The 16,706-nt window shown below is 40.6% G+C and overlaps 1 pseudogene; it reads right to left on the reverse strand.

Annotated features, from left to right (window-relative positions):
* Window positions 1–12,164: 12,164 nt before the first annotated feature.
* LOC150068187 (olfactory receptor 7E24-like) lies at window positions 12,165–15,618 on the reverse strand (annotated as a pseudogene).
* Window positions 15,619–16,706: the final 1,088 nt, after the last annotated feature.

Below are 16,706 nucleotides of genomic sequence, written 5' to 3' on the forward strand. Positions count from 1 at the left end.
GGGGATTGGATTTTCTTCTGAGCTAGTTTACACAGCCTATCTGACTCTTTATCTGGGTCTGTGTTGGATGTTCAGCAGAATGAAGTAGGGGACATGGGAACGGCTCACACAACCATCCACCCACTGTCCAGCACTCTAGGGGAAAGGAAAGAGAATCTGGGCTTAGCGGGGTCTGTGCTGCTGGCTCCAGAGCTGGTGATGTGATGTGCTGAGTGGGATGATGGGCAATGTCTAGAAAACACCTGCTAGTTTAAACCCTCTAGGTGAAAACGGTGTGGTGAGGACACATTTGGTCCCTTTAGATGTGTTAGGCCCCTAGAAGTGGTGCCATTGCCCGTGGAAGTGCTCCTCTGTGTGTTCCTCCTCTTCCCTCTGCCCCTCCTCCAAGTGCTTTCATGGACAGGAAGTGCTGGTTTCTCCAGCAGCCTGGTGGTAAACTGCCTGGCTCCAGTGTGTCTCTACCACCTCACAGGCTGAAGCCCACACTGAGGGCCACAGCCTGTGTCCCCTGCCTTTGTACCAATCATCTATCTTATGGATATACTTAAATGTTTTAAACTGTTATTTACCACATAATTTTAATGTTTTTATATTGCTGTCTCTATTTATTTGTAAATTTATTTCTTGGGCTCTGGTCCTGGTACTTAACAAAGTGTATTAGGATGTCCAAACCTAGGAAACAGTTTTTATCTACCAAAACAGAATTGAATTCTTACAATATATTCTGGGAAATTCATATCACAGGGAATATCTGGTTATGCCATAATACACACACACACACACACACACACACACACACACACACACACAAGCACACACAATCATTTTGTCTTTCTCTTTCTCTATCTCCTTCTGTCTTTGTGTCTTTGACTCAAATGATGTACTGTTTACTCAGTGGGCCTCTGGTTAGGGGAAAGTAATTAAATGTGTTCAAAACACAGGGAAAGACAGATGACCTTTGGCTCCAGTTAGCAATCCTAGCTCCTCAGGAAATAGCAATCTGAAGTTCATGGTTCCAACAAGGCTGTGCGAGAAGCGGGGGCCTGTTTTCCCTAATAAAGTAAGCTCCTCAAAATTCATACCCTCTCCAAAAAGTGAGGGAATGAGAGTTTTAACTCAGTGGTAAAGCACCATCCTTAAGCAAGGAAACCTCAGGAACACCTAATTTTCTACTGTAAAGATTTACTTACTCAGTCCGTTGGTACTGAAGACACAATACTCATTCATGTAGTTTTTCTGGTTGGTCTGCAATATAAAACTGACCTAAGTAGCAGTGAAACGCTAGAAAACTTGAAACACAATTAAGTAGTATGTGTTTCAAAAACCAGAGTTATAAGTTGTGATGTTTTACCCTCAGTCTAAGGCTATGTGTAGCTATAATTTACTAGAAGAGAAAAGCCACTATTATAAATTTTTAATGGTTGGTCTTTGAAGGTGAAATATACATGGTTGAAGTAAAATAATTTTTTCATGAATGTAGGGAATAGATAGAAAGATGCTTTCCATCAACAACAGTAAAAGTATCAACTAAAGATATACTGGAGAAGCACTCAAACAAAGTTCACACTCTTAACCTAGCTAGCAGGGAGGCTGAGATCTGAGGATCAAGTTTAAATGCCAGCTGGGGTACAAAAGGACCGAAGATTCTTACCTACAATTAACCTCTAGAAAATGGAAGGGGGGCTTGCATCAAGGGTATGGTGGTAGACTTGAGCTTCAGAGCTCAGGGACAGATCCCAGGCCCAGGGATTGGGTGATAGCCTTGAGCCTAAGAGCTCAGAGACAGTGCCCAGGCTAAGTTCAAACCCCATGACCCTGAAAACATTAAATAAGTAAAGTTCAAACTTTTTTACATTTATATTCTTACAGAATCTACCTTCCCACAACAGTATGTCATCCTTCTGTGTTATGGAAATAAGCCTCTCAGGAATAGCCCAGTAGTTTGCCTTCAGAGATAAGCCTAGATAACCTCCTGTGGCCTGATGTAACATATCAGCCCAATGCATACAAAGCAGTGGTTTGGACCTAATAAAATCATAACTGGCTTCCTTGTGCATGGCTTATCACAAGTGCAGGATTTTGGGAAGCTTAATATCAGAGCCAAGCCATACCACTTCTTTTGAATATTTGTCAGTGACATAGGTGTACTTTTACTTGCTTCTAGTGTCACTTGCATTTTAGTCTTTTATCTTCAGGATTTTTTATCTACCCTGTGAATTTCATAAAGTCAGTCTGGTTAGAAAAACTGTTGGAAAACATATTTTAATTATTCAGCAAAAAGACAGGCTGGAGATGTAGTTCAAATGAGTAAACAAGAGCTGAACAAACGCGATATAGTGAGGAGATCCTGAATTTAAACCATGGTATTAGACAGAAAACCCCACTGGTGTTCTCATTCCTTTCCATGTCAATCTATGAAATTGTAATTGTGCCTAGAATAATACTTAGAATAGCACAGATATAAGGATCAGAAAAGTACTACCTCTCTATATTCATAACTAGAAACCTATACAAATAGTTTCTGTGCATGTGTGTCGATGGTGAGCATGCGACTATGCATGATACAGGAGTTTCTTCAATCTCCAAGTGTGGGGCTGCCAATACTTGGACCAAGCCGACGTCCCTTACTCTTGGTTTATCTTCAAGTGAATTTGGGATGAAAACTCAACTTTCTGTCCAAGGAACCACTCAAATCCCTGTAGATTATGTAATGGATTGCTATTTCACTGCTTCCTCCAGCTCACTCAAGCATTACGAGACCCCCATATCATAGAGTTAATGTACCCAGAAAATCAAGCAGCCTAGAACCAAATGTAGGTCCCAGTGAATTAGGTTTGTCTATCCTCACGTAATTTCACTAGGAAACAATATTTTCAGTTTTCATTGAAAGATATTATGGAAGAAAGGGAAGGAAGGAATTACACTGTCCCAAATGAAATGCACTCTTTACTTGAACTAGATAATGGTAGCCCATCTACATATCACCTTTAAAATAACAAAATGCATTACAAGAAACAATTAGGGGACTTAGTTATAAGTCTAAAATAACTCAAAACCAAAGGACAGGAAGGACGATATCTTCCTACCAATTACAAAGTTATGACTTCAAAGTCTGTTTATAAATTAAAAATGTCTGTTTCTGCCCAATTTTATTGAGCAAATTGTCTATATTACAAACTTGCCACTCAATCCTTGCTAAATTCTTTGCTGGGCCCACCATCTGCAGACATTCATCATTCTTTACAAAGTAACAATGTAAACATTAAAATCATACATTCCTCCTTTAGGAATCTATCCTGATTTAGCCAGGAGCTTTCTAAGGATGGATTGTACTACAGAAATTAGAATAATCAGGTATTTAAACAGGTAGAATTTATCAGATTATATACTCAAGTTTGTTGCTTGTGCAAAAACTACATAACAAATAAACTTCCTACCTGCTGTTGTCAGCTCGTAGTTTGTACAACCTGCTCAGGGCACTTTTGAGGTCATTGTTCCTCAGGCTGTAGATGAAGGGGTTCAGGAGAAGAGTGACCACTGTGTACATTGCTGAGGACACAGCGCTGCCTCTGGGAGAATGTGACAGAGGTGACTCAAAGTAGATCCTCATTAAGGTCCCAAAGAATAAGCAGACCACTGACAGGTGAGAGCCATATGTGGAGAAGGCTTTGTACTTCCCACTTGAATATGACATTGTCAGCACTGAAGAAATAGTCTTGTAATAGGACAAAAGGATCCCTAAGATAGGAAGGAAACAGGAAATGTTACCAATAACACATTTAAATAAATTATCAGTGAGTGTGAGGACAGTTCCAGGACTTGAGAGGGTCACAGAAGAAACTTGGGATTTCCACATCTTTGAAATCAGTCTTTTGTAATGCCATCCACACGTGCATCTGTACATCCAAGAAGCTGGTGACAAATGATAGCAGAACCAAGGAGACACAGAGAAGAGGGTTCATGATGAGAGGGTAATTCAGGGGATGACAGATGGCCACAAATCGGTCATAGGCCATCACACTAAGAAGCAAAACTTCCATAAAACCAAAAGTAAGAAAAACAAACACCTGGATGAGTCAGCCCGCATAGGAGATGGCTCTGCTGTGAGTGTGGATGTCCACCACCATCTTGGGGAGGGTGGTGGAGGTGAAGCCAATGTCGGCTAAGGAGAGGATGGAGAAGAAGAAGTACATGGGGGTTTGGAGGTGGGGATCAGAGGTGAGGGCCAGGATGATGAGCAGATTTCTGACCACAGTGATCAGGTGCATGGACAGAAAGAGTCCAAATAACATGGGTTGTAGCTCGGGGTCATCTGAGAATCCCAGGAGATAAAATTCTGAGATGTGTGTGTTAGATTGCACAGCTCTGCATTAATTGGAAACATTCAATGAAAAGAGAGAGCAATAGAAAATGAAGAAGTCAGAATTCCAGAATGATTTTGAACTCAAATATGCATAGTTGATATTGATATTCTGTTCCACACTTTTCAGTTGTGACAAACACAATAATCTTAGATTGCTTTATGTCTCATATATTCCCATTTATGTATTCACTGTAGATACTCAAGCATGTTAGAACATTATAGGCAGTGTTTTCTGATCAGAGAAAATACATATTATTCTTCATTACAGGGTAATTCACAGCAGTAATTTTTTTTAATCTGTGAAATTCATTTTCATCCAATGTGTGTGCAAGCTCCCAGACGATTTCTGCATCCTTGTTTTCTCTCTCTCTCTCTCCCTTCCTCCCTCCCTCCCCTCCTCTCCCCATATGGATCCTAGTATTTTGACTCTGGGCTTGGGTACAGGCCTTGAGGTTTTCCTGCCCAAAGGAAAGCTCAAACTTTTGAAATTCAACTTTTGGCTTCCTGGTAGCTAATTGGAGATGGGAGCTCACAGGTTTTGCTGCCTATGCTAGCTTTGAACTTCTACCTACAGAGCTCAGCCTGTTAAGTAGCTAGGATTCCAGGTATGAAGCCCCAGGACTGGGACTGGATTATACTTAAAAAAACATGAATTCTTAAGTCTCCATCATATATAAATCAAGATCTCTGATATGATACCTGCTTCTTCCTGAAGTATTTTCAGGAACTGAGAAATTTGCTGACAATGTAGCAAGGGATTCCTGAGATTTAGGCAATTTTGGTTGACACTTAGTAGTTGGATTTCTTCCTTTACAATCGTCTTCTGATTATTGCAGTTCCTATACTGGTTTCTAGCTTTGACCCCTGCAGCTCTGTTTTGTGGTCAGTCAATAAGCCCCTAAACAAGAATCTGGTATTCTCTTCCTCAAAGTCAGAGAGAAATGAGACACATACCCAGGTTCTCATTGGGGGCCTAACAAGGTCTTTCACCAATTATTTTCCAGTTTTTAATATTCAGTATATTCAGTGACAATAGACAAATAGAAAGTTAGATTCACGTTGCTTTTTTTATATAACCATCTACCACCACTTACATACTAATAGTTGTTCAGTCATATTCTATTAGATAACAAGGCAGACTATAGGAAAACAGTAAGAAATTTTAGGTACGACTCCTGTGAGCTTCAGCAGAACAATGAAATAACTTACATTCTTCACTACTGCTATTCCTTGGTCTCCTCTTACAGAATACCAAGCTGCTGGCTTGTCTTCATTATGCAAAAACAATACTTGCAGTTGTTTTGCTCTTTAGTTAAGACATAAGAATGTATATCAAGACAAAAAGGAAAACTCTAAATCACCAGGAAGCTTGCAGAAAGCACGCTTGTATGAATATTGTGGTACAATCTACACACTTGGTTGTGTTGCTTCTCTGTTGGGTCATGTCCATGAAGTACAGATGAAAAGATTGTCCCATGTCTGAAGTGTATGAAAACCTCAGGCTCAATCCTCACAGTTGACCATGAATAGGACAACACAGGAGAATTGCATTGAATATATTTAGGGAGATGTCAGGGGACTGGCTGTTAATAGGCTCTTCTATGATTGTGGATGCACAATTCGCAGAGCTCACAATTTGCCAAACTGGTGCCTAGCACATCATCTCTAGGGAACCACTAACTTGGATGGCGGGTGCGGAAGAACAACGGCCTAAAAGAATAGTTTTGAAACATGTCCTTTGTTAAATAAAGCTGGTCTAGTCTATGTCGAGATGACAAGATGAAAAGTATGACCAATTATAGCCTATACAGGAAGGGCATTCTGCCTTGTAAACCCTTTGGACAGTTCCCAGACAATTCAGAAAAGAAATACCTAAAATATCAGTGTCTTGCATAGGGGACTACCAAGAAGGAATGGATCACATGGAATCAGTGAACACAGAGGGAAGAATTTTGTCACAATACTCAATGTTCATGTATAAAAGGAAGTGTGGATATTAATGTAGCAGTTGGGGGAGGGGAGAGGAAGTATTTTTGGAAGGTGTGTTTGGGTTTAAGATGCATTGTCCACGTACATGAATGTCTTAAATGGAAAGTTCTGTCCACAAACAAGTGAAGAATTAATGTCTCAAAAACGAGGCTTCACTGGTGGCTCAAATCTGAGATCCTAGCTACGCAGGATGCTGTGAGTGGAAGATCAGGTTTTAAGCCAGCATGGGCAGGGAAGTCTGCGAGACTCTGATCTCCAATAGACTACTCAGTAATGGCTGGAAGTGGCACTGTGGCTCATTGAGTGGAGCACTGGACATGAGCCAAAAAGCTCATGGGCAGTGTCTAATCCCTGCGTTCAACCACAAGGACTGGCACAAAAATGTTAAAAACAGAATATAACTTATATTTAACTCTCATCAATGACTCATGTGAAATGCAATTTTTTAAGAAATGTCAGTTAAATGCACGTGGTGGTATGCTATAGCAGATTGCAGAAGTGACATCAGAGTTCACAGAGCCTCCCCATAATTAAAACAATAAACGATGAGACACAGTTTTCATATGATATATCTTAGGCTGATTCACTTGTTTCAACCATATTCTACATGCCAATTAACCTTCTGTTATGTGAGAGAGTGTAAAATTGCAAGGAAAGGTCATTTATTATTTTTTTCCTTACCCAAGACACTAACACCCAGGTACCTTTGGTCCACGGGTGCTATCCTAGCGACGGTAAGGGGTCAGCCACAGCTGGAAATCCCATAAAACTGTTATTTGAAACTAAACACACACACAATCGATGAAAGCTCAACAGAACCCAGGCACCAAGTTCAAGCTTTCACCTAACAATAATATTTGCAACACAACATTTCTAAATTTGTTCGTATTCTTCCTATTCGAGGTACTGATGGATACAACCTACAAATGTATTTTGGAGGTCATCAGTGAATTTTTTCCTTCTGCTCAAGGCTAGCATTCTACAACTTGAGTCACGAGCAACTTCAGGACTTTTCTGTTTATGTGGTACTGAGGAATGGAACCCTAGGCCACGTTCCCTGCCTGTCAGAAGAAATTTTTAAGAGTTGTGACATGAAACACATGTTTATGTTGACATATATACCTAATTACTTCCCCCTTCCATCTTCTTTTGTGGCAGTTCTAGGGCTTGACTCAGGGTCTGGGCACTGTGCCAGAGCTTTCTTTTCGCAAGAGCTAGTGCTCTACCACTTGAGCCAACATCTGCACTTCCAGCCTCTTTGGTAGTTTAGTGGAGATGAGAGTTTCATAAAATTCCCTGCCCAGGCTTGCTTCCAAACACACTCCTTAGATCTCAGCCTCCTGAGTATATAGGAATACAGGCGAGAGCCACCAGTGCTGGCTTACCAACTTTTTTTTCATATATTTTTATTGTAATTAATAGAAGGGTTACATTATATTTGCCAGATAGGAGGTGCATTAATTCACATACATTGATACCCTTTCTCATGTCTTGGTCCCCAATTCACTCCCCCACACCCCGACCCCTCATCTTGTTTTCCCCCTTCCCTATCCAGTTACAAATAACCAAATACAAATATATCCAATATCTCAGATAACAAGGTGAGATAGTGTCACAATATGAGATAACCAAGGGACAGCAAAAGAGATGAGACATAACATAGTACATTAAGGACAACAATCACTCATTATATGGCTTTTGTTTCTATATCCTAGAGGTCCTTTCATTGACACTATCCATTTCTTAAAATCTGATAATGGCCTATACAGCCTGCAAGCACCAACTCAACAATGATCTCCTCTACGAGGTCTTTCTCGTCCTCCCTGCCAGAAAACTCCATGATTCCTTTTGAGCTTCATTTTTATACCTATTGTGTGTAGCAACAGAGACAGGGATGACTGTGTTTCACATGTCTTCTCTTATTCATCAGGAAGCAATGCTAACAGATGAGATGAATATGTTCTTGGTGTTTGTGGGAAATTAGAGCAAAATTTCCTTTTTTTCATATAAAAAGGGGAATTTATTGGGAAGTAGATGGTGAACTGATCACCCAGGGATATAGTATACACTCAGGAGCTGACACTGTGACCCCGAGTGGCTCTCATGCTGGGATTTTTTAATATATTTTTATTGTAATTAATAAAAGGGCTAGATGATATTTGCCAGATAGAAGGTGCATTAATTCTCATACATTGGTACCCTTTCACATGTCTTGGTACCCATTACCCTCCCCCCACACCAGTCTTGGTTTCCCCTCCTCCCCTATCAAATTTCAAATAACCAAATACAAACAAATTCAATATATCAGATAACAAAGTGAGATACTGAAACAATATGAGATACCCAAGGGACAACAAAGGAGATGAGAGATAACATAGTACATTAAGAACAAAAATAATTCGTTATTTGGCTTTCGTTTCAATATCCTGGAGGTCCTTTCAATTAGCTCCATATTATATGGCCTTATTGCATTAAGGTTTTGCTCTATTGCAGATCTCTGCTAGTAGATCCCAAGGTTTCTACTGATTATGACAAATGAGGGAGACCATTGAGCCTATATTCCTTTGAGTCTGGCTTACTTCACTTAATATGATTTTTTCTAAGTCTTTCCATTTCCTAACAAATGGGGCGATGTCATTCTTTCTGACAGCAGCATAGAATTCCATTGTGTACAAATACCACAACTTGTTGATCCATTCATCAACTGAGGGACATATAGGTTGATTTCATATCTTTGCTATGGTGATTAATGCTGCAATGAACATTGTTGTGCTAGTGGATTTAGTATGCCCTAGATTCTGGATGGTTGGGTAAATGCCAAGTACTGGAATTGCTGGGTCATAGGGGACTTCTATGTTTAGCCTTTTGAGGCACTGCCATACTGCTTTCCATAGTGGTTGAATGAGTTTGCACTCCCACCAAAATTGTAGTAGGGATCCCTCCTGGCCACATCCCCTCCAGCATCTGTTATTATTCCTTTTCCTGATCCTGGCCATTCTAAGTGGAGTGAAGTGGAATCTTAGAGTTGTTTTGATTTGCATTTCTTCATGTGTCTATAAGCTATTTTTGTTTCTTCCTCAGAGAAGACTCTCTTTCAGACTTTGGACAATTTTTAATGGGATGGTTGTTACTTTGGAGGTTAGTTTTGGAGTGATTCAATTTTTTGAGCTGTTGATATATTTTAGATATGAGGCCTTTGTCCCTTGTTTGGTTGGTGAAGATCTTCTCCCACTCTGTAGGCTTCCTAATTAATTTACTAGCTATATCCTTTGCCATACAAAAGCTCCGCAGTTTAATACAGTTCCACTTATCCAGCCTATCTCTGATTTGTTGCGATTTTTTGTCCTTATTAAGAAAGTTTCAACCTGTGCCAAGGAGGCCTAGTGTATCTCCTATTCCTTCTTGTAAAGTTTTCAGTGTGTCAGCTTTTACCTTCTTGTGCAGGGTGACAAAGAAGGATCCAACTTTAGCTTTCTGCAGGTGCTTAACCAGTTCTGCCAGCACAACTTTTTGAAGAAGCTGTCTTTCTTCCATTCTATTTTTTGGCTCCCTTGTCAAAGATTAGGTGGCCACAGGTCTGTGGTTTAATATCTGTGTACTCAGTTCTATTCCATTGGTCTTCAGGCCTGTTCTTGTGCCAGTACCAAGGTGTTTTGATAATTATAGCCCTGTAATAAAGTCTAAAGTTTGGAATTGAAATTCCTCCAGCGCTGTTCTTTCTGCTAAGAAGTGTTTTTGCTATACGGGGTCTTTTATTATTCCATATGAAATTTTGAATTGCCACTTCTATTTCTTTAAAGAATGCCATTGGGATATTGATGGGTATTGCGTTGAATTTGTAGATAGCCCTTGGCAAGATTGTCATTTTCACAATGTTGATTCTTCCAATCCAGGATCAAGGGAGGTTTTTCCATTTCCTTAGTTCTGCTTTAATTTCCTTTTTTAGGGTTTTAAAGTTTTCATCAAAAAGTTCCTTTACATTCTTAGTTGAGCTAATTGCTAGGTACTTTATTTTCTTTGAGGCTGTGTGAAAGGAGTTGCTTTCCTGATTATTGCCTCGTTCCTCTCACTGTTTTCATAGAGGAAGGCAGTTGATTTTTGAGGGTTCATTTTATAGCCTGCTACACTTCCAAAGTTTTGAATCAGTGCAAGGAACTTGGGAGTAGAGTTGATAGGATTCTTTAAATACAGAATCATGTCATCTGCAAAGAGGGATAATTTTACTTCCTCTTTCCCTACTTGGATCCCCTTTATGCTTGCTTCTTGCCTTATTGCGCTCCCTAGGAATTCTAGTGCTATGTTAAAGAGTAGTGGAGAGAGTGGGCATCCTTGTCTTGTTCCTGATTTTAGAGGGAATGGCTTTAGATTTTCACCATTAAATATAATACTAACAGTGGTTTTGTGAAACACAGCCTTTGTTATATTGAGGAATATTCCATGGATTCCTATTTCTCCAGAGCTTTTAACATAAAGTGGTGTTGGATCCTGTCAAATGCCTTTTCCGCATCTATTGAGACAATCATGTGATTTTTGTCCTTGCTCCTGTTGATGTGTTGAATTATATTAATTGATTTGCCTAAGTTGAACCAGCTTTGCCTCCCTGTGATGAATCCCATTTGATCTTACCCCCCACTGAGCATTTTGGTATATATGGGAGATAAACATTAATTTTCCTCCATATACATGTCAAAATAGTTTGGTCCACAATCTTAAAGTGATTGTCCTAAGAGATGTGTTTGACATAATAGACATAATTGATAGGGACTGCTTATTTTTACATTCCCATTTAAAGAAGTATCTTTAAGGAGCAGTGCAAAGGGGTTTCATCATCATCATCAACATCATCATCATCATCATGATATGGTTGTACAAAGAGGTTTCAATTCGGCATCCTAGGTTACAAGTACGATGAATTGTGATCAATAACAACTTCTATCCTAATTGCCCACCTGTCTCTTCATTCTTCTCTACCTAATGATCTGTAGTTAATTTCACAAGATCATTTACTTTATTTTAATACTAGATGTTTTATTGATTTTTAAGTTTAATAATTCACATTTAATAATTGGCATGTTTATTCATTCTAATGTTAATTTCTGACAAGTAATGACAACAACAGCAATAATGCTACAAGTAACTTCAAACATATACTCCGGTAACATCATATGTAGATCATATGACAGAAATTACATGCAATACATAACTCATATCCTTGCATTGCAGAACTCCTCCTCGCTCATCCAGGATATTGTGGTGACTTTCTTCCCCATATGCATCCTTACAAACCCCACCTTCTTCACACTGGAGTTCATAGGAAGCAATGTATGTAATCATTTTAGGCCACGATAGATGCTATTGTCTATGATTTCACAAAGGAGTACGAAAGAGAAGGAGAGTACAGAATGACATGCTGTGGTGACCATGGACAACAAATCATGATTTTTGTTGTTGTACCAGTAGTGGAGCTTGAGTTTAGGGCCTGGCACTGTGCATGAGATACTTTGCTCAAGGCTGGCACTCTACCCGTTGAGTCTTCAGCTTCATTTCTGACTTTGTGGGGCTGGTTGGCAATTAGACTCTGGAATGTCCTGCCCAGGCTGCAGCCAACTGTGTACAGTGTAATCATGATTATCACAGCTTAACTGTTGCATGCTGGTATTCTTCCAGCTTACAACGGAAACTATTAAACTGGTTTTCCTCATGAAGAACCACTTTTGGCAATAACCAGTCCTCCCCCTGTTCTTCAGGATTTGTCTCTACTGGATCATAATCAGTGCATTCAGCTCCTATTCCTTTCTCCATTCAACATAAATCAATAGCCTTTGGCTCCAAGGCGGCTTAATATGGATACTAGCAATGGAGAAAGCAATGTCATATAGGAGCTTCCTAATTCACACATCCCTGACAGAAAGAGAACACAGTATGGTTCATACAGACTGGAACAATCAGACTATACTGGAAGAATCAGACTAAAGGGCTGGAGGGAGACAGGCATCTGCGGTTCCATCCTCGAACACTAGCTACTCAGAAAACTGAAATATGAGGATTCTGGCTTGAATCCAGCCGAGGCAGGAAAGTCATGCGAGGCTTTTATTTGCAAAAAACTACTCAGAAAAATCCAGAAGGGAGGCTGTGGCTTAAGCCTGAGTGATTTCGTCTTGAGTAAAAGCTCAGGGACAGCACCCAGAGCCAGATTTTAAGGACTGCTAAAAACAACAAACAAAAAATAAGAAAGAATGGGAAAGAAAGGGAGATTTTTTCCTTTTCTATTTTTGTGTGCCAGTTCTGCAGCTTGTATTCAGGGCCTAAGCACTGTCCTTAGGCTTCCTCAAGGTTAGAGCTCTGCCACTTATGCCAGAGCGCCACTTCTGGCTTTTTCTTATTTTAACTTATGTGGTATTGAGGAATGAAATCCAGGTCTTCGTGCATGCCGGGCATGCACTCTAACACTAAGCCAAAGTCCCTGCCCAAAAGGTAATTTTTTTCCTTAATGTCTTGGACTCCAAATGCATTAACAGTCTAATTACCCCAAATAGCCCATGTGACACAAAGGAATAGCAAGAAACTCCATCATCAGCATCCATTGAGCTCTTCCACTCCAGAGGAAGATTAAGGATAAAATATATTTTGTCCAATCCCTCCTTTTCTTGACATTTGATCAGCTTTTGCTTTCCATTCATTGTGGCAAAAGAAACAAAATAGACATGAGAAAATATTTGTCATGTACAAACACGGTTTGGTGTCATTATTCATATTGATTCCTTTTTTCCCTTTGGTAATGGTCATTTCTATCTGCTTGAATAAGATGTCCACCACTCTCAGCCTAAAACTTTATACCTATTGGAAAATTGTTCAATTCCCCCTCTCCAACATTGCAACCAAGATCCTTCTCTAAATAAACATGAGGAAAGAGCCAAAGCTGAAAGGTAAAAATTCAGGAATGCAAAGTGAGCATCATTAGAAAAACAGGTGTTGGTTTTCTAACTTTTCCAATTAATTTCCTACCTGGAAGCTGCAGGAGCAAACACGGAGAATGCCCGGTGTGGAATCTCTCCAGGGCTCTGCTAATGTCCCTGTTCCTCAGGCTGTAAATGAAGGGGTTTAGCAGGGGAGTGACCACAGCATACATCACTGAGGCCACCACATGGTTTCTGGGGATGTTGACAGAGCTGAACCAAAGTACTCCTCCAGTCCTGTGCCATAAAAGAAGCTCAAGATGGACAGGTGAGAGCCACAGGTGCAGAAGGCTTTGTACTTCCCCCATGCCGATGGGATTTTCAAAATGGAGGACATAATTTGTCAGTAGGAGAAGAGAATGATGAGGCAGGGAGAACTCCAAGCAGGATGCCAATAACACACATGACTATCTCATTGCTGAAGCTGTTGGTACAGGCCAGGTGAGGCAGCTGGGAAGGTTGGCAGAAGAAATTAGCAATGTCCACAGTCCTGAAGCAGGTAAGCTGTAAGACAATCAGATTGTGTAGCAGGGATTCCAAAAGACCAAGTGTGAAAGACACCCAAAGTAAGGAGACACAGAGACGAGGGTTCATGATGCATGAATAATGCAGTGGGTGACAGATGGCCAAAAACGGTCATAGGCCATAGCAGTCAGAAGCATAGAATGAGTACATGCAAAAGTAATGAAAAGAGACATCTGGGTGAGGCAGCCCCCATAGGAGATGGCTCTGCTGTGACTCTGGAGGTTCATCAGCAACTTAGGGACGGTGGTGGAGGTGAAGCCGATGTCAATCAAGGACAGATTAGAGAGGAAGAAGTACATGGGGATGTGGAGGTGGGGGTCAGAGGTGATGGCCAGGTTGATGAGCAGATTTCCAACCACTGTGAACAGGTACATGGACAGGAAGAGCCCAAAGAGGACAGGATGGTGTTCAGCATCCTCTGAGAGCCCCAGGAGGAAGAATTCTGTGGCAGTGGTTACATTTTTTGTGTGAGTATGTCTCCAAACACTTAAAAAGAAAAACCAATATAATACAGTGAAATACAAAAAGAAAAAAAATACCCCTGGCTCTTCATGCTTTGAATGGGAATAGTGACATGCGAATAATTTACACTTAGTACTCCTATCTTTTTCTTAATTGGGGCTAAACCAGTTAACATGAAAGTTATTAATGATTTTCCTGCTCTCCTTCTTGTAATCATACATCAGATATATGAAGACAATTTAAGTATAAAACAGATCTTAAGTCACTTTAAACAGGGAATGCAATATCCTTTCAATATTACAATAGTTGAAGTGGACTGGCATTATCCAATACTGAGATTAAATGGACAGTTTAGAATGAAAACAGTGTGCCTCTTACCGTGTGTGTGTGTGTGTGTGTGTGTGTGTGTGTGTGTGTGCGTGCGCGCGCGCACCCTGGTAATGGGACCACTTCATGGTTTTCCTGTAACGCCTACCTAAACAAGGAGATGCATTCACTGGGCATGATGTGAAGTACCTACAGTTTATCATCCCAGCACTTTGGAAGGAGATGCAGGAGGAACACAAGTCTAAGGCCAGCCTGGGCTACATGGTAAGATCTTGTCAAAAGAAACACACACACACACACACACACACACACACTTCTTGGGTTTGGAAATGTAGCTCATTAGAAGTATGTGCTCATCATGGACAAGGCCCAGTGAGAACAACTAAAAGGGCATTTCCATGATATAAATTCTATAGACATGGCAAAGGGTTTTCCACTGTGGTGAGCAGAACTGAGGCTCTAATGGAAGAATCCATTGCCTCTGCTCCAACGTGGCCTATGCAGTGTCAGTCAAGACATTTTAAGTGAAGATCTCTGAATTGGAGCTGGGCAACAGTGTCTCACGATGATAATCCTAGATACTCAGGAGGTTGAGATCTGAGGATTGCAATAGGAAGCCAGTCATGAGACTCTTATCTCTAATGAACCTGCACAAAACAAGGTTTGGTGGTGTAGCTCAAGTGGTATAGCACCAGCCTGAGAGAAAACGTGACAGGACAGGACCCAGGTCCTAAGCGCACACAAAAGAAATATGCATGTATATCTATGTGCATATACACACATATAATCATGTATGTATCTATACCTCTGTATATTATGTATTCATGATGGTCTTCCTGAGATATTGCAATCATACCACCTGAATGATGATAAAGAAAATTTTAAGATTTTCTTTCCACTTTCCTTCCTAACTCCCCTATGTCTCAGAACTTGCGGAGTTTCAAAGCTGCTTTGTAGGGTCTGGGCCAACACATCTAGCTCTGAATGATCTCCCATGCCTGCTGTACCTAATACAATTAAAAACAAATTCACTAAGAAGCTTCTGAATGCAGAGATCCAGTCAAGGAGGAGAAGAACAAATATAGACTGGACTACAAAAATCACAGAATAAAAAGACAGGCTAATTAGTAACTGTTTTTTTTCTCCTCAGTGGATCAAGGCAAAATGCACATAATTACACGAATCAGTCTGTGCTATCTCAGCCTCTGTGGATTTTCCAGTATTAGAAGATGAGTAATAGAAAAATGGATGTCCAGGGCTGGGAGTTTGGCCTAGTGATAAGAGTGCTGCCTAAGATGCATGAAGACCTGGATTTGATTCCTCGGTAGCACCCACACAGAAAAAAACCGCAAAGTACTGCTTTGGCTCAAGTGGTAGAGCTCTAACCTTGAAAAAGGTTCAAAGATAGTGCTCAGGCCCTGAGTTCAAGCCCCACAACTGGCAAAAAAGAAAGAAAATGAATAAATGGGTGTCCAAAGTCCAGCATATCTTTCTCTACTACTCACCAATAAAATATCTGCCTACACACACACACACACACACACACACACACACACACACACACACACACCATGAAAGGCAAAAAGTTAATCAAACAATAAAGTTATCAGCCAGATGTTGTAGTTCACACCTGTAATCTTAGCTAATACTTCTGAGAATTGAGATTTGACGTCAAATGGTAAAGTGAATGTGACTCTTATGTCTAATGAGCCACTGAAAAGCCAGGAGTGCAGTTGCCTTTGAGCAATCAGTAAGGAATAGTACAGCCAGGAGTCAATAACAGTGAGGGAAAAATACATCCAATTAAGGAGCCACAGAGATGAAGGTTCCAGGTGACTTGGTAATGTGGAGTGTGACAAATGGCCACAACCCTGACAAAAGCCATGGCAGTCAGAAGCATATTACCACCACACATAAAAAGGATGAACAGAGACCTTGGTGTGAGGCAGCCCCCATAGAAGATGGTTCTGCTGTGACTCTGGAGGTCCGCCAGCAACTTGGTGGTGGAGGTGAACAGATGTCATGCAAGGAGAGGATGGAGAGGAAGAAATACATGGGAGTGTGGAGGTGGGGATCAGAGATGT

The sequence above is a fragment of the Megascapheus bottae genome, chromosome 1, assembly GCF_031878675.1.
Source record: "Megascapheus bottae isolate mThoBot1 chromosome 1, mThoBot2.hap1, whole genome shotgun sequence".
NCBI classification, from domain to species: domain Eukaryota; kingdom Metazoa; phylum Chordata; class Mammalia; order Rodentia; family Geomyidae; genus Megascapheus; species Megascapheus bottae.